Here is a 25,017-nt window from a genome sequence, read left to right on the forward strand (position 1 = left end):
CAGTTGTATCAGGATATATACTCACATATAAGGGAGAGAGAACACACATTGTTTTTCTGAGCCTGCGTTATTTCACTTAGTAGATCAGTTTCTAGTTCTACCCATTTACCTGCAAATTCCATTATTTCATCTTTCTTTACTGCCAAATAGAACTCCATTGTATAAATGAACCACATTTTCATTAACCACTCATCAGCTGAGGGGCACTTAGGTTGCTTCTATCTGTTAGCTATTGTGAAAAGAGCAGCAACAAACACGGTTGTACAAGTGTCTCTGCAACAGGATGATCCTTTGGGTATATGCCAAGGAGTGGTATAACTGGGTCATATGGTAGGATCGTTTTTAGTTTTCTTCAGAGTTCTCTACACTGCCTTCCATAGTGGTTGCATGAGTTTACAATCCCACCAGCAGTGGATGACCGTTCCCCTTTCTCCACATCCTCTCCAGCTTTGGTATCATTTCTTCTCTTGATCTTAGCCAGTCTGACTGGGGTAAGATGAAATCCTAAGGTGGTTCTAATTTGCATTTCCCTAATTACTAATGATGTTGAACACTTTTTAAGATGTTTCTGAGGTGCGTGGAGGGCAGGGTCTGGAGGAAACCAGCATCCCTGCTGTGGCTCTGACAAGATCAAAGCTTCAGGAAAATGAACTGCAAAGTACAAAGAGATGGAAGGATCCTGGATTTGACTGATGATTCTTGGTGAGAAAACAAGCTGCCTTACAAAGATGTTTCAGTAATACTGAATGAGTGCCCTGAGCTGGAACAAGAAAGCGGTGGGTGGTACCATAGAATCTGCGAAGGAGCTGGAGATGAAGTGGACAGACCTGGTCCTGCAGCACCTCTATGAAAATGTACCCACCCCAAGCTCCACTGTGAGCTGACTGCTGCTGGGCTCCTTTCTCAAGATAGGCTTTCACAATTAGGTAGATAAATGAGTTTTCTCTCAGTCCCTGAATTCAAATTTTAGAATAATAAATCAACACTCAGAAAAAAAAAAAGATGCTTCTTAACCATCTTTATTTCTTCCTTTGAGAACTCTCTGTTCAGATCTTTAGCCCATCTTTTAATTGGGTCATTTGTTTTCTTGATTCTTTGTGGCTTTTTGAATTTTTTATATATCCTGGATGCTAAACCTCTGTCAGATGTGTTGCTGGTGAAGATTTTTCCCATTCTGTGGATTTTCTCTTCACTTTCTTGATTGTTTTACTCTGCTAACTATATAATGGTTTTATTACATCAGAATATCAAGTTTTAAGAGTTTGTTTGAAAGAAACAATTGGGTGTTGGAGAAGCTATTTTAATTTTGAAACAATACTTAGTATTTTATTATTAAAAAGGATAGTTTAAGAGTACAGCATGGTGGCACAGATTTTTAATCCCAGCACGCAGGAGACAGAGGCAGGGAAATATCTGTGAATTTCTGGCCAGTCTGGTCTACAAAGCAAGTTCTAGGCTAACTTAGTCTCAAAATAAATAAACAAACAAATAACTTAAAAAAGTATTTTGACAGTGCACAGATTCTTAAGTGAGTTTTTAGGATGCTACAAAACTGGAAAGACTTCGGTAGGTGATTCTCTGTTTGATTTGATTCTGCCCCAGTTGCTAATTTGAGCTTTTGTTTACTTCAAAATGACCCTGTGGCCCTGGTAGAAGGAGAGGAGAAAAGGAAGAGAAGAGGGAGTAGAGAAGGAGACAGAGGGGTTGGAGAGATGGCTCAGCAGTTAAGAGCACTGGCTGTTCTTGCAAAAGACATGGGTTCGAATCCTAGCACCTACATGGTAGCTAACAACCATTGGTAACTCCAGTTCCAGGGAATCTGACACCCTCTTCTGTCCTCCACGGGCATTGCAGGACATGGGTGCGCTTAGACACATACAGGCATACCACTCATACACACAATTTATATAAAAATAAATAAATTTTTATAAAAGAGATAGAGCAGCAGGAATATGAAGGAAAGAAGGAAGGGAGGGAGGGAGGAAGGAAGGAAGGAAGGAAGGAAGGAAGGAAGGAAGGAAGGAAGGAAGGGATGAAAAGAGGGAAACAAGGAAAGGCAAAAGAAAGAGAAGTTAAGTTCAGCACTTAAAATAAGAGCTATTATTTTTCATTGTACATGGCTTAACAAACAAGCAAATAAGATAAAAAAGAATGGAACAGCTTTATCTATTTCTATTTATTTGTTGCCTTCTCAGGCTTTGCTCCCATTCATCTGGTGATTCCACCTCAGTTCCGTTTTCAACATCTCTGCTTCCTCATAGACTGAGTTGTCCTCTTGACTCTTTAGACATTGAGTCTATTAGCTACTTATGGGTACAGAATGTCAAAAACTTGCTACACATAGAACAGTATTTTTCTCTAGGTAAAATGATGTTCATCAGCTTTATTAAACCCATCCGATCCTCCAGATAGAGCAATACTCTACAGCTTTCAAGATTTATAGATTTCAAAGTAGGCTCTATTTTTTATTCTATACAGATTCTTATAAACAATAAGATGTTTTCTGCTTGAAAAATGACTTTCCCCTTAAACAATTCAACCAGAGTGATGAGGACAAATGTCCTTTCAAAACATTAAATGCAGTTGGTCCACCTTAAATGGCATAGGCTGGAATTTATATATGAACCACTGTCAGACTTTTCCAAGGACAATTTAAATAGGCTACTCATGTGATTTGAATATAATTTAGACCACATTAGAGGTAATGTCTATGGTCTCCTGTAGATTGCATAACATATTTCAAAAAACTTCTCAGAAATATTCACACAAAGTATTCCTTAAGGTACTAGATAGTATCAGTCTTTGATTATAGAGAAAATATTTCTGTTGATGAAAAAGAAGTAGAAAATGCACAGCTCCTTATAGATGAAAAGTGCTCTTTACAGTTTGTGCTAGTGTCTGGAATGCAGCAGCTGAAGCAACAGTGGTATTTAAGAGTAACATTCTAAAGATTTTCCTTTTCTGAATAGTAGGATGAAAATTCACTATGACCATGTTAGAAAGTTATACTGAAAAAAAAATGTACTCAGTTATTTGGTAAGTGACTTTGCATGAGGCGTTGTCCATGATGAATGAATGTTGCCTACCACACATTGGAGTTTATAAATAACACACAGCAGTTACAGAAGAGTGACTGCGTGGGAGTACCAGGATCAAGAAAGCCAAGAAGGAAAGGATTTCCACCCCCACCTCTGCTTTCAATGTCTGGTTGTAAGCACATATTGGCACTTATTCTCTACATCAAATGGAACCTTCATGGCACCTCCTGCTAGATCTGTCCATTTGGGGTTCACCAACGCAAATATTTCACCAGAAATGGCACTTGAAGGTGCAGTACATGGTATGTGACATCTACCAACACTAAAAAATGTGTAAGCAGCCACATAATTCCAATATTATCTAAAGGAAAACTTAAAATATATTTTGATGAGTCAACAAAACAAGACATGAAACACAATACAGCCTTGAGATAATAGTGCTTTCAGACCACAAAGATACAAACATGAAGTTCTTATTAGTATACCATAAGATGTGCTAATAGCACTAGAACCCAGGTATCTAGAAAGACAGTCTTCTTAAACTTGTGATGCTCTAAAATACACTTGCAAATTGATAAACTCATATTCTTCAAATAAGATCATAATGACTAATGAAGGTTTATGGCATTTTTTTCCTGAATATTTTCCATTCCCCCCACCACCTTTTTTTTGGGGGGGGTCTTTTTGAGACAGGGTCTCCCTGTAGCCCCAGCTGTCCTGGAACTCACTATGTAGACCAGGCTGGCCTTGAACTCACAGAGATCCGCCTGCCTCTGCCTCCCGAATGCTGGGATTAAAGATGTGCGGCACCATTCCCCTTTTAAAGGAATCAAAACTATAATGATGGAGCATCACATAATGTCATATTCTACTTTTCCATCTAATTTCATAATAAACCCATACCACAGTTTCAAAACTTCTATTAACATGCACAAGAAGTATTTCATTGACTTGGATGTTCCATGGTTTAGAGATGCTTTCTAATTTTGATCTAATTTGGGGGTAGAGTCTTCCACGCCTAAATATTTTACACTGGTGCCTGAAAATAAAATTTTGACTTGGACCTTTTGCGACTCTGAGAGCACAGTATTCATCCTCGTTAAACTCAACCCTTCTCAAGAGTCATCTTGAAAAGAAAACCTCAATGGCAAAGTGTGAACAAGCAAAAGAATTGCCAAGGATGGGTAAAGCTGGTGCTACGATGTCACAGTCCTCAGAGCCAAGGACTATGTCTTGGGCATTTGGGGATTGGTTTGTTGAAATATGGGATTTGAGGAAGTCTTCAGGTTCACATTTTTCATGGACTAATTTGTCTCTGACTCTTTCTCCTTATATAGAAATGGCTGGAATGGTCAAATTTTTAAAAGAAATTGGGCCAAATCAAATTCTATGTTTCTGTTTCTCTCAAATTATCTTCAGATGCAAGCAAAAACAAACCACACCGAAGCACCGCACAGTGCAAGAAGTTGGAACGTGGGTCTGCATCAGAAGAGAGGGAGCAGACTCTGGTTAGCTCAGCCAAGAAATATGCGAACCACAGACAAGTGTAAATACACAAGTAGACACAACACACAATATACACCACACACACCCCACACAACACATAGACACACACAACACACAAAAACATACAACTCACAGACACACATCTGCTCTTTTCCCAGGAATTGTCAGCAGTGTAGTTTAAAAAGAAGTTTCATAGCCCAGAAAAAAATATGAAAATTTTATATTTCTGTACCTGTAGAAATGCTTGGTATTATAAATATTGTGAATATTCTGCTAAAATCATACAAAATAGAGAAATTTTATAAATATATATATGCCATAGATAACAGATTAACAGTGAAAATGCACAGAGAATTCTCCATATTTTCCTGTAGAGCCCAGTGGTAAAATATAGGAGTTTCTAGAGTCAATTGTTTTTCTCTCCATCATATATGCTCATTTACAGAAAGAAGTAAGTTCTCACTGAATAAAACAAAGTTGGCAATAAAGACACGATCAGCCCATTGTTTTCTTGGGTACAAATAATAATTTAAAAGCAAGGTCCAAAGGCACAGGGGCTAAACATCGATTTCTCTCAACAGTAAAAAATTTTAGATCTCTAGCTATGCATAAATTGTGGAATGTTAGAACTGCATTGACTTTTACACTTTTTTTCAGATAATTAAAGCTTTCACCATACTATGCAAACTCGATTAGGCATCTGTATAGTAAACCTAACACAATATGATTTCCAAATCCCTTGAGGAAATAATGATGACCTATATCTTTAGAGCTGTTTGTAGCTTTGAAAGATTTTATACAAACACGTGATCAGTGCCTTTCACTTCATCTTAGTACCTTTTTTTAATCCATGTTTTATTTTTTATTTTTTTTTAACTTTTACAAAAACATTATTGAGAATTTCATACATGCATATAAGGTGTTTTGATCAAGTCCATGCCCACTCCCTCCCCTCCAACATTCCCCCCTCTGAAGAGGTAACACTAAAATCTGAAAAGCAGCTAAGTTCCAAGTCACTATTTATCCTCAGGACCCCACTTGATGGTCCATGATTACATTGACAGGCGATAATCTGGAGTCTGTGCAGGGAGGAAACAAGAGCCAAGAAACAACCCCACTAAAAGCCCCTCCAAGGTGGCATCCTGGGCAATGACCTGGGATGGAACAGTCTTGGGAGAATGAAGCCCTGAAAGCAAATATGAATGACAGTCTAGAAAAGTCCAGCTGGCCAATACAGCTCAAAACACGGGAAATCTTGAAAAGACATGTACGAACTACGAAGTAGCCACCAGTTACATATTTCAAAGGAAGAGAAAGCAAGATGAAGAAGACACTTTTCAGAAATTACAAGCTGTAGTTGAAAAAAAGGAACCAAATAATGACTGAAATAAAAGGTTTTACCCAGAATACAGCCCATGGAGAAGTGACCGAAAATACAAAACATAATTAAATAAAACAGAAGATAGAGAAGGTAAACGAAGGTTCAGAAAGAGAGTAACAACTCAGAAATGTTCCAAGCATTTGGGGGCTGTGAGATGGGTTCGACGGCTCAGCAGGTAAAGGTGCGAGCCTGACAACCTGAGTTAGATTCCCAAGACTCAAGGGGTAGAACTGACTCCTGCAACTGTCCTCTGATTCCCAAAGTTGTTCTCTGACCTCTACATGCACACATGTGTGCACATACACAGGCGTGCACATACACATGCACGTATGTAAGTGAATATATGTAGTTTAAAACAAATAAGCAAAAAAATAATGAATAATTTTGAATTTCTAGTATTATTTATAGGTATCATATTGATCTCTAGCTTCAACAACAACAAAAAGATCAAACAGGTAAAACATTCACACACCACTGGAAACTGCAGTGAAACGGCAGAACACTAAAGACACACTAGAGCTTAAAGAGAGCCAAGAAAGTAACTTCAACCCAACGAAAATTAAATCGACTTCCAGAACCAGCAATGGAGGCCAGGATCTCTTAAAGCCTAGCAAGTTTGACTCAGTGAAACTATCATTTAAGCAATGAGATAAAGACATTTTAGAATCCCATAGTAAAAAAGACAAACTACAGAATATTAACTGGTATTTAGATATGGCCAAGTAATTCCTTATGCTTTTTGCTTATAATTTACAGCATACTTTGACATTTCTTTCCTCAGTTTAGACACATTAACATGATGATGCTATTGTCACACATAAGAGTTTAAGTTTGCAAAGATGGAAAGCGAGTGTAATTCAGTTGTTCAGTGACAACTTTCTGTTGTTGTTGTTACTTTGGTTTTTGTTTTGAGTCTCTTAGACAGGATCTTGCAATGAAGTCCTGGCTAGCCCGGTACTCACTAGGTAGCCCAGACTTGGCTTGATCTCATGGCAATCCTCCTGCCTCATTATTTCAAGTGCTAGAATTACAAGTGTATACCACCATGCCCAGCTCAATAACTGTTTAAAATGGAAAAAAAGTGCAATAGCTAATCTGATTTGGAAAACATTGAAAAACATGTAGAAGGAAAGAATTAAAAATCATCTAGTATCTAGTTTCTCGAAAATAACCACTGGTTATGTCTTCATTTAAAATTTTCTTATAATTTTCCACGTATATGTCTTTTTGGAGTTTACTTTTCTCCTTGAAAATCAATCATAAGTAATCACTCTTCTTATTCCATTTGTACTGAATAAATAACCCATTGTTATACTGCTAATGCTTAACAATGAACTCATGGCTCTTTAGACCATTTGACAGCTTGCATTATTATATAGCAAATATTTAGCATCATCCCCTCCTACTGTGGAAAACTTCCTAAGTCTGTTGATATTGAACTTAACCATAAAGCTCATGACTATCGAAAGTTTCCAGATTTTGTGCATAGATGTCAATTTTGCTTGTTCTAATTAATTTGGATCTAGTGATCTGACTATTCATCTTAGAAAGTTGCTTTCCTTTCAGTACACAAGGATCAAACTTGAACCCAGATTGCACTTTGCAGCCAAGCCCACCAATACAGTACTGCCCAGTTATGGTTACCTAGCACAGCCCATGTCGGCCAGCCTACAGACCTGTGTGCTAATTTAATTAGAATGAATTCTTGGTGTTGCAACGCACAGCATTTGAAGATGAATTTTTTTTGTATGTATTTTGTATTCAGTAGCTGATGAATACAACTGAGGTTAGACATAGAGGCTGTTTTCCAGTTTTGCTAGGTTGAGTAGTATTTTATTAACTGTGCTACTAGACCTCTATAAATAAAAATTCATGATTCCTTTTCAAAGAGGGTTGATGTGAGACTTGGTTTAAGATTGTTATACAATGAATGGTACAAAGATATTTAAAAACAAAAAATGTAATTAAAGTCTATCTAATAACAGAGTCCCAGTTCTTCATATATGCTGCCCTGTATGCCATAGAAATATGTACACTATTTGCAGTAAATTAAAGTCGGTCTGGTTTTGACGGGTGATGTATTTACTGCTTTTTGTCTCATTTTCATGATCATTTAAGTGCTGCACTGAAATCTTGTAACATGAGACCCCAATCTCTCCTCATTTATTGTTTAAATAGGCCTTACTTGGGTACAGTGTATTTTTCCTTAAAGCAGACATTAAACCAATCTGTGATTTGTCATGGAAATTTTTCATTGAATATGAGAATGCATACCTTATTAAAATGTTCGTTCCTTGGTTCTTTAAAAAATATGGGTATCTTTTTTCACACCATCTTTTACAAACATGATAGTGAGGCAGCACTAGATGTGGAGTGGCAGTATCTTAACATTCAGTACTTTTCATTAGGATCAGCAGTGTTCACATTGTTAGTGTGGAATAAGGTCATAGGAAATAACACATCATGAGAAGTGGCAGGCACACCTGTTAATCTTTACAAAAGAACTCCATCTTCTACTTATGTTTGATAAATTAAACATGTTGATGTTGAAATGGTCTGCCAAAAACCAACAGTGTGTCAATAAGCCAAGAAAATACAATGAACACTGCATTAATCAAATATTCAACTTGACATTCTATGATCTACCAAATTGATTTCATTTAGTTAAATTATTTCTATAGACTTACCATCCTCGTGGACCCTCTGATGAGTCACGGTTCTCACTTTGGGCTGCAGGGACACTATTACCAGAAGAAGGGATGATGATGTGGGTTCAATTTGAAAATACAACAGCTTCTCTGTATGGCCCTCACATTGTCTGACTCCGCACATACACATATCACATTTTGACTAGTTGTGGGCTTTTCTCTGCATGAAAAGAAGCCAAGCTAACTAATGAAAATACAGATCAGCAAAAAACTGCTTCTGCAAGCAAAGCTGCCCGTCATAGAGATAACAAATTATGCCCAAATGTTCCCATACACTAAAGGCACATTCCATGCCTTTGAGCATACACAAACGACAATGACACTGGCAAAATGTAATGGAAGTGAAAGGCAAAAACCAAGTCCTAGAAGCTAGACATCAGAGTCATTGTCTACTTGGAGATCCAAATTTCCAATTGTGAAGTACAGATAGAGAAGCAGAGATTCTGGGTTGGAGCTGTGGAAAAAGTGCAGAATAGGGCAAAATGGAAGGAACTGAGCCTAGTTTAGACAGCATATGGAATCCATTTATTTATTATTATTTGTGTGTGTGCGTGTGTGTGTGTGTGCTAGTGCACACACAGAAGCCAGAGGGTATGTTATGGTGACTTCTTCTATTGCTCTCTATCTTATTTTTGGAGATAGGATCTTTCACTGAGCTTACTGAGCTTGGAGCTCTCTACTTTGGACCCTCCCATTGCCACCCCCCACCAATCTCTGAGGCTACAGATGTGTGCTACTGCACCTGGGCTTTCATGTGGGTGTTGGGAATCCAAATTCACATCCTCACGTTTGCACAGAAAGCACTACCCACTGAGCTATCTCCCCAGTTCCCAGATAGCACCAGTATCTTTGCCTTCGGACTCATTACAGCAATATACTTGAGTAGAGTGCAGGTCAGGAGAACCTCCTATCACAATACTCTGATTTGCTCTGGACATATTAGGAACATGTGGGGCCAGTATGGGATTGTTCATATATCTTACTTGTCTCTGAAGCAGTTCTGGCTGAAAGGTGTTGACCAAGTTCAAGAACTAGCAATTTCTCTGTCCTTAAGAATTTAAATATGTTTCCTCTTTGAGCATGTCAGACCATGAATGTCTTTGGCATTTCCTTGCAAGCCAGGGAGAATCTAAGCTCTTCTTGGTACACAAATTGATCATTTGTAATGTGTCATACTTAAGTACTGTTGAAATACTGCCAGTTGATGCTTAAGAAGTCAGAACAAATCATAGCCCTGGCAAATGATGCCATGCATTCCCAGTATCATTTTGGAGAGCCTCTATTAGCCAAATACAAAATTAATACATTGAAGTCAGCTAATTCTGAGATGACTCTGCTCCCACTTTGCAGACCATAATTATTTCCTGCTGTGGGGACAGTACATTTACTGACTATGAATCTTTTCTTTGGCTTTCTTGCATTGATTATCATACATGTTATGTAAAGCAGTATTTTTAAAGTACAAAATTGGTAAGATCTAAATACATTTAAAGTATTAAAAGAGTCCCCCAGACTCTTACTCAGCTAATGTCTATTTGGAAGAGCAAAGTGTTCAATGTTTATAAAACAGTATTTAGTCTCTCAATTATATCCAAAGAAGCTGTTTTTATGAGCAATCTAATGTAGCTAAAAACCACATGACTAATCACAGCCAACATTATTTCACAAATAGATGAAGGGTGAAAAAGGGTTCACTCTACATAATAATAAACTCATGATACCCACTTCCAGATTCTTCACACCTTGCTCTGAAATATCTTCCCCTCTTTCTTCTGTTCAATAATCAAATGGTAAGGGTCTTTTGTACACTGAACTGCTATGACAGAATATCTTAGACTGGGGGCATTGTAAACAGTCCCAAAGTGTTGTGGGCTCTCCTCAGGCCAGCTGTGAAGACCCTAACCTGGATCAGGTACCCTGCTGATTGGGGGGGCAAGAGGCGCGGAGTCACAACACACAGGCCCTGGGAGTCGGGTAGAAGCAAGCACTAGGCGAGGTACTGCAGGCCCGTTTAATGCAGGAGAGGGCAGGCCTTATATTTCCCTTTTCTCTGCCCCTAAGTCCCTTTAGTCAGCGTATCGTTTTATGATTGGTCCACGCCACGCAGTCTGTCAGCAGTCATTGGGCTCATGAGCAGGGTATGGAGGTGTGGGCTACTTTTGGCAGGCTATTTGTGGACCAAGAAGTGAAGTGAATTCTCACTGAATCCCAGGGCTCTGGGTCTGCACCTCTTTGGAGGCCTCCTGCTACATTTCCACCCTTTTTCTTTAAAAATGACTGTCCAGCAAGAGCCTGTAGGCAGCTCCACCTCAGGATGACCCCAGGATCATGGACTGTGCCTGTCTTAGGTTGTCCTATTCAGGCATGAACCTTACCCATCATTGGAGTATGGACATACATGTCCATGTCCTGGCTTAGGTTGATTCAGCCCAACAGGGTCTTACACATCATTGACTACGAGCCCTCCAAAGGATATCATCCCAGGGGATCAGTCGAGGTGGGGAATTATCTATAGGAGGCCTCGTACATTTGTGCAAGCCAAGTCTGTTGGGCTACATAGGGCGGGTTGAAATCATCTTCGTGTATTGCTCTGAGGGCCTGATACACTGAGTGATTGAATTTTTTCTGACTGCGGGAATGAAGAACAAGGCATTTAAGAAGTAGAAAGAGAAGAATAATTATTCCTGTCAGGAGTAGGTAAATGATGATCCAAGACGGGTCAAACAGTGCTTTTAGATTAGACCAGATTTTCTCTAAGAACCCTGAATTGATGTTCAGCATGGGGGTACAGGTATAATTTAGAGCAATAATTTGATTAGTTAGTAATATAGAAGAATTAAGAAACTTTTTATTCCAGCGGCCATGAATATAGTGCGTGAGTTGTAGGCACGCTTCAGTAATATTCTGTACTTTATAGGGGGTGAGACAAAGTGACCTAAAGTGAGGGTCACAAGCTAGCAGAGCCATGTAATTGCCAGCTCTTCACTTAAGAGATCAATTTGTTGTTGTAACACATTAATTGCCTGGTGAGGATGCTGATTGATAAGGAACTGAGTGTGAAAGGTAGAGGAGGTTCTGGACACAGCCTCATTGAGTGTCTCCACAGTAGTGGGGGATTGGGTGATAGCCACTGCAGCGGTGGCGGCCAAACCTAATGCAAGGATGATGGCTGAGATGAGAGCAGCAGTGACCCCGAAATCCTGTTTTAAGCAGGGGGTTGTGACAAGTCTGTCTGCTCTGTAGGGGTGACAGCATGGAAGTGGGTTGCATTGGTGACTGGAACCCAAAGGGCCATGGGTTCATGCATAAAGAGAACTATGTGAGCTGGATGGTTCCAGCAGGCCACCAGTACACAGGTGGTGTTGGTATCAGAGCAGTTGAGTTGTCCCTGAGGGTCAGAGGTAACATTGGCTAGCAATAAGTCAGATGGGGGCTGCATGCAAATAGGGGGCCAGGATGTCATGTGCTCAATGGATGTAAGGATTTTGTTTTTGGCACAAGTAGAAGGACTGGTGTTAGTGTAAGTGCCATTGGAAAGCTGAAGGCCCTGCTGTGCCAGTAATGGCCTCATGTCCATGCAGACATGCGCCCCACAGAGGTCCCAGATACCGAGTATTGATTCGCGGTTGGGATGGGAAATCTTAATGCCACAGGGATAGGTGGGGGCCAGTTGTCTCCAAGATCCTAGGGGGTAATTAGAGGGGGAGCAGCTGAAGCTGCAAAAGGGAGAGCTGGCATGGTTGGGCTCAGGGTGGCATCTCTGCCATGGTATAGGGATAGCAAGGAAAAAGGGTGCAAGGGAGAGTGTGCATGGGCAGTTGGGAAACAGTGGGTGTAGAATGGCAGGGCAAAATGGAGGCAGAGGGGTGGTGGTCCCCCCTGCCTCCCCTGTTACTATTGTCCCCAGTGCAATGAGGACCAAGGTTACATTGGTGTTGTTGAAGGTAGGGGAAAGGCCCTGGAGTTTAAGTGTGTAACCCAAGGAGGCACTGCCAGCATAATCTTGGACGGTCAGGTTGAACAGCCCAATGCATGAGGATGTGTTGTTGGTAGTGAAGCATAGAGAGTTATTTAGGGGCCAGGAGCCATTGAGTGATTCCCAGGAAGTAACTGGGTCCATGGTGGGGAAGCCAAGAGTAGAATTAGTTGAATAGAGGGTGGGGTAGGCTGGGGAATGAAGCGATAAGGGCAAGAGTATAGGTGGGGAGGGGACCAAGGCCCAGAGGTCATGGGCCATGGAGGGGCAGGGAAGAGCCAACCAATTATCCAGATAGCAGTGAGGTCTCTGGGTCCTGGGGGTCCTGTTGATCAGTTTCTGGTCTCACATCTCTCGCTGGAACCCATACTGGCTTTGTTTCTGTCTGAGGAAACACACAAGCATAGCCTCGCCCTCTTGTTAACAAGGGGGCAAGCGGTTGCCATTGACATGTTATGGAGTCCTTCCATTTCACTAGTGGCAGGGGTGTAGGCCTGTGTTTGTAGGCCGGGCTCAACCCATTTTCATCGAAGGACAGGAAATTAATGCTGAATAGAGTTTCAATTAGAGCCAGGTGAGGGTCCCTTTTAGACTCAGGGGTAGCAAATTTTGTAATGTTTCTTTGAGGGTCCTATTTGCCCACTCCACAATGGATTGTCCCTATGGATTATAAGGGATACCAAGGGAGTGGCTAATTTTCCATGTTGACAGGAATGATTGGAATTGTAGAGAGGTGTAAGCTGGCCCATTATCAGTTTTTAGGGTCCATGGCACTCCCATTACAAGTATTGCTGATTTGACCGCCTTAATGGCATGTGAGGCCTCTTCGCCGGTTTACGCGATGGCAAAAAGAAAGGAGGAGTAGGTGTCAACAATGACATGGACATACTTAAGATTACCAAAGGAGTTATAATGGGTGACATCCATTTGCCAGAGGGCATTGGGTAGGAGACCACATGGGTTAACTCCATATTGATTGAGGGGGCCTAAGGGAGCAAGGGGTGCACATGTAATACAAGATCTGCTCAGATGTTTGCATTGAGAGATGGGTAAGTCTGGTAGAAGGCGGTGCAGACTGCTAGGACAAAGGTGAAATTGTTGGTGTAAGGCTCTGGCTTGTTCTAGTAGAGGAATCTCTACATTTAAGGTACTCTATTCAGGAAACCAAGGACAAACCTGTTCAATAAAATCTATAAAGCTAGTTAATTCTTGTGAGTTCACGATAGCACCTCTTACCTTGAGCATACTTTCAAGCATATGTACAAAAAGCAGACGGCTATTGCCTTGCCCCATACCTAGTCCTTACGGAAGAAAATGTTAACCTAAAAGTAAAAGTTAATAAGAAGCAAAATTTGACTAAGAAACAAAAGTCTAAGATCTTATAGAAGTTTAAATAAGGAAGAAAGTTAAAATAAAGGTTAATAGTAGAATAAAATCTTAATATTTAATAGTAGAATACAACCTTAATATTTTTAATAAAGGCTCCTGCCCCCTCCTGCATTAAACGAGCCTGCAGCACCTCGCCTAGTGCTTGCTTCTACCCGACTCCCGGGGTCTGTGTGTTGTTACTCCATGCCTCTTGCCCCCCCAATCGGCAGGGGACCCAATCCAGGTTAGGGTCTTCACAGCTGGCCTGAGGAGAGCCCGCAACGCCTAGCACCTGAACAGGGACTCCTGTTGGCGACACCCAGAACCTTGGTTCATTTGGTAAGTAGGCCCCGGTTTTGTCTGTTTCTTCAGCTGCTTGAGGGTAAGCGAGTAGCCCCCTCCTCTGTCCCCTCCAACCTGTCTGTCATCTTTATTGTTGGACTAGTTTGTTAGATCAGGGAGGCACACTCCGCCACGTGGTCCTGAAGCCCACGTTGGCACCTCCCCCCCCTCAGCTCATCCCGGTGAGTTCACATAAGGGCTGATCCACCCCGAACTCAGGCTTTGGGTCACCCTGTTGCCTGTCCTGGAGGCACCGTGTGATCATATGGCTGGAGGTGTCATGGCCTCCAGAAGTCCCTCACTGAGCACGTTTGGATCCGATACACCTTTACATGTCGGGGTGGTTTACATCTGAGTGGCTCACAGTGCTTCTTTGCTTCCTTTGTGCCCTCTTAGTAGTCACCCTTGTGTTCTACTTTTGTGGCAAATTCCCCTTGGTGAGACACTCCCACAATGGGCAATTTACCACCACAATGCAGGGAACCACAAACAGCAGCACTCAAGGTGCTCCTTAAAACCAGAGGGTTGAAAGTAAAACCAAAAGACATCGAACATTTTTGGGATGAAGCCACTAATTTAGCTCCATGGGTCTCCCCTGAAAACATGTGGGAACCTGACAAGTGGATGCGGGTCCTCTTCCTGGCCTGAAAAAGGGAGGTCGGGTCAGGGATCACTCCCCCTGCAGTGTTCATACTGATCCTCCTAGCCATCATTGCTAGCCTTAAATCCTCCTCTCCTGAGGAAGTCATCTCAGCCAACAACAAACACTGCCGGGAGCAATCTAGTGTAGATCTGGCAATTACCTCAACCCCAGATCCTCCCAGACCCAGAGGTGGACACTGCCTCTGCACCCACTTCCAATAAGGAAGGAGCTCCTTTGCCTATCTCTCAGATCTCAGGATACTCTCCTAGAGCCACCATGCCCAGAAATTCCCCCGCCCCATTACCCTTGGAAGGAGTTACTCTCCCCCCTCCAGTAACCATCCTACCTCTTCCCCTGCTACTGTGCCCCTCCCTCCTAGGCTACCCTCCTTAAAGCCTCACCCGCCTTTGTCCACATTTCCAGTTAACGTTGGCCCCAATACGGCGCAGTGTCCATGGCTGCCCACCCCACTAACTGACCTCATTCTTATCCACAAGGCAGCTGAGCAATTGGGCCCTGACTCCCCATATTTTGAACAGGTTCTTCGCCAGTGGTCCTTACAGTTACAAACCCACTATGATTGGTATAGGTTACTAAAGGCAGTCTTAGACCCCTCAGTCTTTCTAAACTGGCATGCAGACTATGATGATCAGGCTGAAAGCCAGGCATGCCTAAATCTCCAATATGGCCTCAACATTACGTTGGACATGCTCATGGGATGTGGACAATATACTGACCCCATCTCCCAGTCTACTATTGGCCTCCATGCCTATTTTCAACAAGTTTTTGACTTGGCCTTTAAGGCCCTTAAATGTTGCTCCCCCCATGACCCACAAGTCTTTTTCCATAATTTGATTCAACAGTCAAGGGAGCCCTTCACAGACTTCCTTACTTGTGTCACCAAGGCAGTAGAGCAGAGGGTGGACTCTGGAACCACCTGAGAGGTTCTTATCAAGCAATTAACTTGGGAGGGACTAAACATCCCTGCTGGTAATGCTATCGCTCCCATTCACAAATGGGTACTCACTACTAGAGACTTGGACCCTAGGGCAGGCCCTATTGAGGCTTTGACTGCCTCCTTGGAGACTCTTTTGTCTCAAGGAAAACCCACCCACTTTGGCATGTGGGAAGGCTACTGGAACAGTGGGGGGATTGGCCACTTTCGTAGCCACTGCCCAAGAGGCACAGCCTGCCCCAAGACTTGCTGCCCCAAGTGCAAAAGAGGGTTCCATTGGGCTAAAGACTGTAGGTAAAAGCCTCAACCAGACTCAGCTCCTTTAAAGTCCACCCAGGAAGCCCCTCAGCCCTGCCCACAAGAGGGGAAAAGAGACAGATATTATGGACTCTCCCAATCCTTGACCAACTCCCCGCTAATGACCCTGTTCCTAGATGGAACTGCCATAAAGGGCCTAGTAGACACAGGGGCTGACGTCACCATTATATCAGAAACTGAATCCCTTAAAATCTCTCATTGGAGATACCGGCCAGGCCCACCAATAAAAGGAGTTGGCAGAAAACAAGATACCAAGCCAGTCACACGTCCAGTATATTGGAAGGACTTGGATGGGAACCAGGGCACAGTTACCCCCATAGTAGCGGATGTTCCCCATAACTTGTGGGGTCGAGCCATCCTACAGGACATGGGCGCAGTCCTTACCATGGATGACCATGACTTTTATGATGATATCATGCTCCACGATAACTTGGGACTATCAGGGAAAGGACAAGACCAAAGGTTAGAAAGTTCAAGATCAGAGAATTGGCAGATTTGGCAACTGCCAAGGGCCAACTCCTTGGCTCACAGATGGACTTCTTGTTCAGGTATCCTTATACAGTGGGCTGGTAGGGACCTCTCTGGATTCTCTTTTGTAAGGGCATGAATTCCATTCATGAGGGCTCCATTCTCATGACCAGTCCAGTCCTCAATGTTCCACCTCCTATAACCATCATCTAGGTAGTTAGAATTTCAACATATGATTTCCCTTTTATATGAGGGGAGTGTGGGGGAAAGGCATTGTTAGGGCCTGAACCTAGGACATTTAAGCATATCAGGCAAGTGTTCTAACACTGATAGCCCAGTCCTAGAATGTCAACATCTGAGCAGGACAGAGGTGTGGTATTGAAAACAAAGCACTGAACAACAGAGATTTAATCCTGATGGCTCAAGAATAACTGATGATTTCTTTATTTTCTCAAGAAATTTACTCCAATTCTATGCTACAATGCCTTTTAACTGTCTAAAAGATCATTAAGATTTCCCTTCAATGAAGGAGTTTGGAACCTCCTGCTATTTAAAAATTATAACATGTCTCCTTTCTTTTCTTTAATTTTGTGGGTGCACACGTGGAATTCAAAGCACAACTGTGGGAGTCAGTCCTCTCTTTCTACCATGTAGATCCCAGGGATTGAACTCAGTTCTTCAGGTCTGAAGGGATGTTACCCACTATGTCATCTTGCCACCCCTAGAAATACCATGTCTTTGATGATCAGTTACTAAAGATGCCATTTCAGGTTGAAACTGCATTCTTCTGTAGTGTTTCATATTCTAAGACAGCAGCTTACAAATTTTCCTTCTCCATGGTAAACTAAACAAAACAAATAAAATGTGTGAATTTAATATACTTTCCTGGGCATGTAAGAATGTTCACATCATCCACAAAATTTCTTTTATCAAGCCCTTCAGTGAGTCAGGATTTCCACGAATGTTAATGGTTCACCAGAAGCAGTCTTTCTCACTTAGCTCAGTCAGAGGCTGTTGGTGATGTAGTGTGAGGAACTCTGCAATTCCATTCTTTCCTGAAAAGCTCATTAGAACTCAAGTGACCAAGCATTTTATTCAGTGGAGCTTCTACAACAAAGTATCCAAAGCTAGATAATTCGTATATGATAGAAACGCATTTCACATAGTTTCAAAAGCCTGAAAAGTCAAGATTAAGGCACCAGAATATCCAACTTCTGGTGAGTGCTCACTCTCTGATCATATATCCTGTATTCAGGCTGCGTTTTCTTATGGTGGAAAGGATGAATGAGCTCCCTCGGTCTTTGATAAAGCCATTTATCCCATTCATTAGTGCTCTAGCTTAATTACCTCTAAAAGGCCACATCTCTTACTATCAACACTCTGAAGGGTAAGGAGTGACTACCAAAGACTATTAAAACATTACAATTCATATTATAAAAACTAGCTCATGCACAAATTCAGTACACAGTTATTACAACGAAACTACTTTATGTGTGTTGACCCAAACAACTCAGAACAGGAAGTGGAAAAGCTCTGCTCTAAAAGAGGGCAACAGCCTGTTCTTCAGTTGTGTGCAGGCTCTTAAGGATGGTTGTCTTATTACTTGAGACTAGAATTCTGCTTCTAAGAGGGTCAGGCATTAAGATAAACATGGTTCAACACCATAGTTCATTCATTCCTGACTCTACGTTTAAGTTAGAGAAACCGGGAGACATAAAAGATGTACACTCAAATCTAATGATGAACAAAATAGCTACAAGTTCATTGAAAATAGTGAATTTTAAGAGAAATTGGACTGGTGCTTGGGCTTGATGTGATAAGTACCAACACGGCTTTTCTACTGGGCGTTGTGTGTGGATATCACAAGTACTGGTGGAAAAATGACAGGAGCTGATAGTTGTAAAAATAGACAGATCATCAACAAAACCATAAGAAATGATTGACAGTCCCTGAGAACATAGGGGTTTTTGGAGAGCTTGAGACTCTTTTAGACCAAATAATAATGATACCTTGTCATATTTTGCTTGTGTGAATTGAGCACTGAATATGATGAATGGTGAGCATGGGGAAAGGGGACGTGGGCATAGGCAAAGAGAGAAAGGGGACCAGGTTAAAGGGCTAGGAGAGAAGAGGAAACTTGGAGGTAGTGTGGGAGAAAGCATTAACATTTGTTACAAGCATCTCCTAAGTACTTGAATTGTATTCTTGTGCTTAATAGTCATGGCGTCTTCTAAAAGGGATGTTTAAAGGGGCTGGAGAGATGGCTCAGCGATTAAGAGCACTGAGCCTCTTGCAGAGGACCCAGGTTTGATTGCCAGAATGCACATGGTAGCTAACAACTGTTGGTAACTCCAGTTCCAGGGGATCCAATACCCTCTTCTGACCTCCATGGGCATTGCATGACACTGGTGCACTTACACACATGCAGGCAATACATTCATACACATAAAATAAAAAATAGTAAATAAAACAAAACAGTAAGAGATACTTTGATATACATGAGGAAATTTTACCCAAACACATGGAGCTATAGCCTGGAACACAAACTCTGACCTTACTGCTGCCAGAGCTCTGATTTCCTAACAGCTCCATGACTAGATCCTCAGGCCTTGGGAAAGACCTTCCTCTCCTTGAGGATGGAATAGGACATTGAAGGGTGATGTAAAGCTATGCTTAAGCAAGACCCTAGGGATCTGAAGAGCTCAGTAGTGGGAAAGCTGAGAACTAACTCAGTTGTTTCCATTTCCTTCTAAGTTGTCCTATGGTCAAAAAGAAAAGAAAGAAAACAAGGCTTCTGGGGGACTTTATGTGGACAATGATTTGCATGTAGCTTTCCTTGGGCTCTTAGAAACCACTGTGTTTTTAATGTGGGAACAGGATTTAGAGTTCTCAAATACTGAGAACTCCTGATTCCACTAATCAGTCTCAATTTCCTGACACAATGGTTTTGATAAACAAATGAATTTGTTTATATTCAGATTAATACTGCCTGTTAATGAAGTCTAACAAGTATGTGCAAATGTTTAAATCATCTCCTTAGGTAGATTACTGTACCTCTCTCTCTTCCTCTCTCGCTCTCTCTCCCTCTCTCTCTCTCTGTCTCTCTCTCTGTCTTACACACACACACACACACACACACACACACACACACACAAACACATACCCTTCACCCACCCCTCATCCATCTTATCCTTTTTCTTAATAACTTCAACTCTAAAGATTCATTATATTTGCCAGTTATCTTTCTTCTTAGGGGGGCTGGGTGACTCTTTAGACAAGGTCATGCTATGTAGCACAGGCTGGTCTGAAACTCACAATCCTGTCCCAGCCTCCTTAGCATGAGGGTTACAAGTGTGCACCACCATACCTGACTTTACATTTATGATTATTTTTAGTGAATTGGTACCGTTATAGGACTAAATGATGCAGAAGACACCTTTTAAGTCGCTCCTTCTCTGATGCAAATTCCTCCAAAAAAAGTTGATCAGAGTATAAAATACATTGGTCCCCATTCCCAGCCATTCCATCGTGCCAGGTATTAAGAACCACTGTGCCATTACAGAGTAGGTATTTGCAGAAATAATTACTCTGTAACAGCTACAACAGAAGTTATGACCACAGCTGTACAACTAGGAGAATTTTGATGCACTTAGACGAAGGATCTTAAATTCTGTGAGTTTAATAATTATTTTTAAATACATTATTTATTTTTTTATTTTACATATATGAGTGTATTGCCTGTATGTGTATTGCCTGTAAGTGCACCAATGATGTGCAGTGCCCCCAGAAGACAGAAGAAGGTGCCAGGTCCCCTGGAACTGGAGTTATGGACAGTTGTCAGCTGCTATGTGGGTGCTGGGACTCAAACCTGGGTTTTCTGCAAGCTCAGTCAGTGCTCTTAACCACTGAGCCATCTCTCCAGCCCCGAGTTTAATACTGTGACCATGGATATTTTGAAAAAAATGGATGGATAGTATTTTTACCAATTGCTGTAATATCACAAATAGAGTCCAGTTCTATACTTGACTTTGGGCTATTGACAAATATTCTGGCAAATGTTGCTATTTCCATAGAATTCTTAATAGAGACAGTGAATATATGTATTCCCTTACTTTCACTCTTAGAGTCAGGACCATTACATAAAGCTTCTCAGGTATTAATATCCATGTTATCTCCACACTGTGAGGAAATTTTGTTATGGTGCATAATTCAGTCCAGTAGATTTGAATACGGCCTGAGATCATGCATTTCTGGAAAGCTCTTGGGGTGCTACTATGGCTACTGCTCCTGGGCACATCTTTTGAGAAGCAAGATTCCAGAGGCTAGCTGAAGTGGGCTATAGAGATCCCTCCTGGAAGACTCTTGTGGCTTTTTAAGGTCATGTTCATTCATGGTAGTCTTGTCCCAACATTTGAAACAGACCCGGGAAACTTTGATATTAGTCTAAATTTTATAACATCAACATTGTGCCAAGCAATCCAAATTTAAAGACGAGACCAATCAATGATAAAAATAACCAGTTATCACAGCCATACATTTCCTAATGTATTCTCTGGCATCCTTTACTAGAATCTGACTATAAATGTTTTTTGAATAGTATACACAGTAGCTCTTTATCCCAAATGGATGAGAACACATCAAAAATAGCAATCTGAAGGATGATCTATTTTTAATATCAGCATTTTCAAGACATAATTAAAACAAACAGAAAGGACAAAGCTTTTCCCTTTCTCTGAATCCACAGTCTGATAAGCATCTGGCGCCGTTTCTCGCTGTAATCTTAATAAAACACATCCCACATCCCCAGGAAAGTTTATGAATCCATCCAAATAATTTCAGTCATTCTCCACATTCTATTGTTATGTTAGCACACACACACACACACAAACAAACAAACAAACACACAGTCATGTTTATGTACATAGTCACAAATACACACAAGAGCATACATGAGCCTAGGCAGCATCCAGAGGTATTTGTTAAACTAGCATCACATCATTACTTTTCTTCACATCAAATTCAGGCACATTACTCTTTCTTAGACTTCTCAATAGCATGCTGATAGTGAATTAGGCTTTTATAAGCTATGGGTTAGTTTCTTCCAGGAACTGCCAATTTGACTCTAATGTGATTCCAGCATGTTGACAGAAAGTTGTTCCAGCGAGAATGTGCTGTAGGGATGGAGGTGGCTTCCAAGCAGGGCATATTTCAGCTCTTTCCAAATAACATTCTTGTAAAGATTAGAGGATAAACTGGCAGCCAGACTCGGCCAATTAAAAGAGTAATTGAAATGGTAGAAAATGTTTTCCTTGGCAAAATTTTGTTATTTTGCTTCATTTTGGGTTTCCTTAAGTAACAAAAAAATAGGGTCAATCATAAGACTCCTAATTTATTTTGTTGGTTATCTTTTCTCATCAAACAGAAAAGCACTGCTGTGGAGCCTAAATTAACTGAAAACCGTGGTATGGTGTGGGATGAAGGCAGATGAGAAAACATAAAATGATGCTCAAGCCAACACAAGTAAATCTGCTCTGAGCAGAGAATGTGTGAGAGTGTCTGTTTTAAATGCTGTGGATAAAAATGGGGAGGGGGCTTAAGAAGACACGTTCTTATTTTGCATAAATATGTGTGTATAGTGTGTAAATGCATATGTGCATGTATCTTTGCAGGCTTCTGTACAGGGCCATGTTTGTGAAGGTACAGGTGTGCACATGCATGTGGAGGCTGAGGTTGGTGTTGCATGCCTTCCTCTATCACTCTCCACTTTGTTTATGAGGCGAGGACTCTCACTGAATCAGAACTTACCTTTCCAGCTAGTCTGGCTAAACAGCTTGTTCTGGGGATTCCCCTCTGTGCCTCCCAAGCACTGGGATTACAGACAGGCATGACACTTGCCTGGCTTTTACATGGGTTCTGGAGATATGAACTCTAGTCCTCATGCTTGTGCAGGAAGCACTTTACCTGTTGTGCCATCTCTTCAGCCCAAGTTTAATTTTCTCTGGAACAATAGATACTTGAAAGTTAAGACATAATTTTAAAATATCTAACATAAATTAATTTTCTTCCACTGGAATGAGTTGTGTGACTGTGGTGGTTTGAATTAGAAAGTCTCCCGCAGGCTCCAAGCATTTGAACATTTTGTTTCCAGTTGGTGGGACTGTTTGGGGAGGTTAAAAGGTGTGGCCTTGTTGGAGGAAGCATGTTACATGGGGAAGACTTTCGAGATTTCTTAACCATGTCCCATTTCCTGTTTGTCTTTCTGTTTCCTGTGCCTGCTTGAAGATGTAACTATTCAGCTTTCTGCTTGCCACACCTCCCCACAATGATAGACTCTTATCTCTCTGAAACCATAAGCCCAATAAACCCTTCCTTCTGTAATTTCCTTTGATTATGATATTTATTGCAGTATCAGAAAAGTTACTATTAGAGATATTGGTACAAGAGAGTGAGATGTTCCTGTGAAGAACCTGACATATTGGTTTTTGGAGGAATGTGGAAGACTTGGGAAGTTTGGATTAGAAAAGCTGTTGAATGCTGTAAGTAGAGTTTAATGGGCCATTTTAGTAGGAGCCTGGAAAAAAGTAATGCTGAGACCAATGTAGTTCCAGAAGGAAATAAGGATTTAAACAGCAAGAGAGATATTTTGGAAAAGAATCTGGCTACTGACTGCAGAAGGCCTGCAAACTTGCCTGTGGCTGAATTTAAATAGAATTGGACTAATTTCTTTAGTGGAGGAAATTTCAAGATAGCCTAATGTTGAATCAGTGATGTGGATATCAATGATGAATAGTATGCAGATCTACAATGAAGAAGAGCAAAGGGGGCAGAAAGAAATACAAAATGTTGGAAAGGAAAAGAAGCTAGGAAGTTTAGTACAGCTGCTAAGGCAGGTCCTAGAAGAGACACTTCCATTGTTAAGGGGATTAGAGCCATTAAGAAGAGGCCTCTAGCTTTTCACTTGACAATGTCAAGAGTACCTTCAGGACCAGATCTCACCCAGATAAAATTCAGTGTGTGAAAGTAAAAGGCTTAAGGAGTGGTCTACCCCTAGAAAACCACAACACACAAAAGCTTCTGGTAATGTGGATGAAGGGGGCTCAAGGTCCATCCCTAGCTGTCAGCCAAACTTGACAGTGTCCTTCACACATGGTACTGACTTTAGAGGCTTGAAAGATGTATGAAGGAGGAGGTAGTTGATTCCTCCTCTGTGGTTTCAGAGAGCCCTGAGGCCAGGCATGCATGACAGGGGAGTCTTTGCGTAAAGAAGGCCCTGATAGGTGAGAGGCCATTTGAAGGTGAAACCTGGTTGGCACTTAGAGACCCCAAGCTGTTGGAAGTAAAGTCCCAGAAGTTGGACATGGAGCTACAGTATTGGTGTTTGCCTGTTGGGATTCAGCCTTGTTTTGGTACAGTGTTTCCTCAATATGCCTCCATTCTTCTCTTTTTAAAAGGGAATTCTCTGCATGCTGGTAGCATATAATTTGCTTTTTGATTTTGCAGAGGCTTACAGTGGAGATGGCCCAGAGTCTCAGAAGATACTTTGGACTCTTGACTTTTGAATAATGTTGAGATTTAAAGATTATAAGAAATTTTTAAGTGGAACTAAACGCATTTTGCATTAGGATATGGCCATGAGCCTATGGGGGGAAGGGATTGGGATGTGGCAGTTTAAATTGGAATGTTCCCCCATAGGCTCCAAATATTTGAACACTTTTTCCCCAGTTAGTGATACTGTGGGGTTTTAAGAAGCATGACCTTGTCAGAGGAAACATGTCATTAGAGCTGAACTTTGAGAGTTCATAGGCATGCTCTATTTCCAGTTTGTCTCTCTGCTTCCTGTGCCTGCTTGAAGATGTGAGCACTCAGCTTTCTGCTCTGGCTGCCTCTTGAGACACCTCGCATGCCATAATGAACTCTTACGCTTCTGAAACCATAAGCCCAACAAGCCCTTCTTTCTATAAATTGCCTTGGTCATGGTGTTTATTAGTACAACAGAAAAATAACCAATGCAGTGATATTAAATAAGTGTTCAATACTTACCTATGTAGTGAGAGAAAAATCTGATGTTTAGTATTTGCCAATTTCTGTGCTGTAAACATTTCCATTATGGATGATTTTAGTCTATCTTCCTGACATTGTTAAACACATGGGATAAATGGATGCAATCATAGTTTTTAAGTCATTATAAGCTGCTTCAGTATAAGAATAAGGGGAGTCACAATTTTACAAAGACAGGGTGAGAAGAAAAAGCAATCTAAACTGATATCAAGTAAAAACACTAAAAGCAGCAAATAGGCAAAAATAAGCATCTCAC

General features: G+C 41.2%; 1 pseudogene; it reads left to right on the plus strand.

The window, feature by feature from the left end:
• Positions 1 to 646: 646 nt before the first annotated feature.
• On the plus strand, positions 647 to 884 carry LOC103724961 (annotated as a pseudogene).
• Positions 885 to 25,017: the final 24,133 nt, after the last annotated feature.

Source organism: Nannospalax galili, unplaced genomic scaffold, assembly GCF_000622305.1.
Source record: "Nannospalax galili isolate Female #2095 unplaced genomic scaffold, S.galili_v1.0 scaffold186, whole genome shotgun sequence".
Classification (NCBI taxonomy): Eukaryota; Metazoa; Chordata; class Mammalia; order Rodentia; family Spalacidae; genus Nannospalax; species Nannospalax galili.